Below are 4804 nucleotides of genomic sequence, written 5' to 3' on the forward strand. Positions count from 1 at the left end.
TTTCAATTCTATGGAGGTCAGGTGTGAACGAACACCCCATAATTTTATTATACTATATTTCTTCAAACTGAAACATAATTATCAAAGTATACTTACGCAGATAGATATGAAAAGTATTTATTAAAGTTTGTGCCTATTTCCATTCTATGGAGGCCAGGCGCGAACGCAGACACCACAATTTTATTATACCATCCCTATTTAAGTTAAAACATACTTATAAAAGTATTCTTATGTACATCTATATCAAAAACACTTGTAAACGTTTTTTTTTTAATTTTTAAATTTTTTATTTCCATACTTTGTGGACCAGGTGAGAACGCAGACCCCACAATTTTAATGAACCACCGTTCTGCCGGATCAAACATACCCATTCCTGTGTCTCGATACATCTTCTATCATTCTATGTAATCAGTTTTTTAAAGTAGTCAACCATATAGGAGCCTATTCATGACCTGACAGACACACACATACACACACAGACATTCAGCTTTATAGCATATATATATATATATATATATATATATATATATATATATATATATATATATATATATATATAGTAGCAGCGTTATAACTCGGTGTTGCCCAGGCCACATGAAAAAGAATGAAGTTGGGTTTGAATACACCTGCTAATATACCTTTTTTTATTCCGGGCAATTCCGAACAAAACATTAATGTTACTCTTCTCGGGCAACGCAACATTTTAACATACTTGCTTTATCCAAGATATGACCTCTATTAACGCCGCATAGATTTTCTCGTATAAAATTCTCTAATAAAACACGATGACATTTTATTGTAAATACCCTTTTTAAAAAAAATAATAAATTTTAAGTAGTTACGATATTTAAAACTCTCGGGCAAATCCGAATAGATTATCTTGGATAAAATAGTATAACAAAACATATGATTGTTAATTTTCCTGGGAAAGGCGACCTTTTAATATATTATTACTTGCTCTATCAAAGATATGACCCCCAATAACACCGTATATATTTTCTTGTATGCAATGGAAAAACACAATGACATTTTATTGTAAATATCCTTCTTAAAAAATATGTTTTAAGTTATTACGATATTTAAACATCCCGGGCAATTCCATGTAGATTATCTTAAATGAAATAGTATTATAAACAAACATTAATGTTACTTTTCCCGGGCAACGCAGCCTTTTAATGTACTTGCTCTATCAAAGATACGACTTCCATTAACGCCGCATAGATTTTCTTGTATAAAACTGTCTAACAAAACACAATGATATTTTATTGTAAATACACTTCTTGAAAAAAAGAAAAAAAATTAAATGGTTACGATTAAAAAAAACCCCTGTGATTTGCTTAACTCAATTGCAAATAAAAAAAGTAGCTCCTGCCTTAAAAAAAAAACCGGAAATAGGGAAAATAACTCATAGTTTAATATGAGACTTCCGTTTTCAATCGCAACTCTATTCAGATATTAATCATTGAAAATAAATTAATCCAAATATAAACTGAATTTAAAATAAACTAAATAAATACATTTTAAATAATATTTCTAAATTGTACTATTAAAACGATCCTGTTACAGCAAAGAATAAAAAAGATCGAGTTAACTATAAAAATAGATTTTCTTTAATGTAACGTGCAAATGAGGTTACTCATTCAGTGCAGATTTCGTTTAAAAAAAACTATACATATAAAAGACGCATAAAACTAAATGTGAAAGTTCCTTTGATAGAAATAGCCTATAACGGATTTATATATTTCTTTGACCATGGAGAGTTGTACACACAGACAAACACACACACGAACGCTACTACTTTATATATATATATATATAGATAGTTTTTGATAAGTTTTGGTTTCGGTTCAAGCTGATACACCCAATTTATTTTTTTTTTTTTCATTAATTTATTTACTGCTACTCTGTATAACAATGGTTTTCCAACATTCCTGATTATTACAGATGATCCACACAAAGGACGAATGCTTTGACAGACTACATTCAATTTGAAAAAGAGGACATGCTCATAATCTACTAAGATGGGCCATCATCAGAATTTAAAAATAGATACATTGTTAAACTGATACCTACATTATCAAAAAACAAATGAAAATGCAAAGTTTCCTGGAAATATTTTGCTACATCACATGGGGAAAGTGTTGTTGATGGAATTGGTGGCTTAGTCAAGTGAGAAAAAGAATCATTTTACAAAGATATTTTTTTATTTTTTAAATACTTTGATTGCAGAAATTCCCCTCTGGACCAAATTACTATAGGTTCGCAATAACAAATGCCACATGCAAAATTATTATGTCTAAACTATTATCCACCACTTTATGTAACTTTAGAACGCCGTTTTATACACATTTCTTCGTTATAATAAAATCCTACATTACATCGTATGAGAAACATCACGACCGCCAACATCTTTAGAGAAAGTTGGTTACTACTTTTGCCTCTAATTCTAATATCTTCATACCGCCACCAGTCAGCACAGAGAACAAATATAAACATTATACATATACCGCCATATCTACCTTCGCAATTGGCTTATAAACTCATACACAAACCATTACCTTTTCTTTTTCAGTTACAAAAATAACAATTTCTCCCTCATTTAATTCAGGCAATTCTCATTGGCTGCGAGCTAACAAATCGCTTATTCGGGAATACACATCTTTAAAAAAAGAACAAGTATGCTGGACATAATACGGCAGCTCCCTTTACAACCTGCAATCATTTAAACCTAAAACAAACCAATTGTTTTTTTTCTTTTTATTTCCTCAATATAATACTTCGTTTATATTAATATTTAGTACACTTTTTTATGCATAAACAAACAAGCATATATATCGACGCTTCTAACTTGGAATCTACAACCATAACTGAAAAATGCGTAGCCAGCGCCATTCCGATATTTCAAAACAACACTGCTAAGAACAACAGTGCGAACTTTCTTTTAATAGCTTTCTTATAAAATTCAACACCATGGCAAGAAAAAAAAAGAAAGAAAATGTACAAAATTCTGAAGATGAAGTATTGCTCCGAAATATATTATTTTAAAACAATAAATATTTATAAGAATTTCCCGCACTCTTTATCTGTGCCTAAACCTAAACGTAGATACCATGAACAACACCCCTTTCTTAGAACTGAAAGCCTGTGGAACTATTTTCTATTCTCATCCTTTCCAGCTGATAACAATATGGTCGTCTTCAAGTCCAACATAAACAAATTCTAGCTGAGCAGTCCCTTTAAGTAATCCAATCTACCAAATTTCCACTACTAACGATTACTATGATATTGTCCCATTGGGTACTGTACACTCATTAACCCTTATCCTCGAGTGGCCTCCGGACCTTGATTAGTAGTGACTCCTTTGTAAACAAATGTTTATCCACACAACGTTGCATCATGATTTGGCTTTCAAACGTATATAATGCATACGTATTCCTTTCCAACTTTAATTGATGCTTCTTACACGGAATCTAGAACCTTAACTGAAAAACGCGTAGCCAGCGCTATTCCGACATTTCAAAACAACACCGCTAAGACCAACACTGTTGACTTTCTTTTAATAATGTTCTTATCAAATTCAATACCATGGCAAGAAAGAAAAAAAAAAAAGAAAATTTGCAAAATTCTGAAGATGAAGTATTGCTTCGAAATATATTAATTTTAAACAATAAATATTATTTATCTACATAACTGTTGTGGTTGCAAGGTTGAACAATAATTAGTAAGGAAATACAATGAAGACGCAAACAACAAGATAACGCAATAAGTGTATTAAAGAAAAGGTATATTTACAATATGTACAAATGACGGTGTCGAGTCAGAGAGTCTTGGTGGGAGGACATGTACGCCCTTCGGCGTCACTTCCGGTGGCATTTGAGTAAGACACACCAAGGCCAACATAGGCTTGCCATTTATAGTGTTATGTTATTCGCATATGCAAATAAGTGGTTGCCACCACAACACCCCCCTCCCAAGATTTGAAGTCACACAGATTTCAATATCTTTTTCTTTTTGGGTTTACCATTAATGGTTCATTCACTTTTCTTTTCCTACCTGATCTTCGGGGTTCAGGTGCATTTTGAGGCGGTTCCAAATTAAAAAATTCGTATATAATATCTATGGTGTCCTCCTCTTCGACTGTTGTCGTATCATCATCATCTTGGATATGACGTTTTTTTATCTGATTTAGGTGCCTTTTATGTATATTCTGTGGACCTTTAATCATGTATGTACAATCACCAATGCATTTATCCACTACTCCACATTCCCAGTAAGATGTGTTATTTCTGTAGCACTTAAAATATACTCGATCTCCCGAGTTATATTTCTTTCTTCTCGTGTGTGTAGTGTTTCGGATAATTGCCTGCCTTGGCAATAGTTTGTCAAACGCTGATTTTACCTTTCTGGCAAACATTAGATCAGCTGGTGATATGTTTGATGGTGTACTAGGATGTGGTGTAATCCTATATACTTGCAAGAATTGTTGCAAAGCTTTTTCTGTTGGTGTTCCAATGGATTTCTTTAACGCTCGTTTTAGCGTGTCCACGAACCTTTCCGCGAGGCCGTTCGACCTTGGATGATACGGCGGAGTCGTAATGTGCTTCACTCGGAACGTGTCGCAAAATTCCTTAAACTCTGTGGATGTGAACTGCGTTCCGTTGTCAGTGACCAGTGTGTCTGGTACACCGAATCTTGCAAACAACTCGTGTAGGAACCCTATTGAGTTGTTCGTTGTTGGATTCCTGCAACGCATTACCTCCGGCCATTTTGTGAAACTATCCACTACAATTAAATAATAGTTTTC

The sequence above is a fragment of the Euprymna scolopes genome, chromosome 17 (genome assembly GCF_053919585.1).
Source record: "Euprymna scolopes isolate OS-2025 chromosome 17, ASM5391958v1, whole genome shotgun sequence".
In the NCBI taxonomy this organism is placed as follows: domain Eukaryota; kingdom Metazoa; phylum Mollusca; class Cephalopoda; order Sepiida; family Sepiolidae; genus Euprymna; species Euprymna scolopes.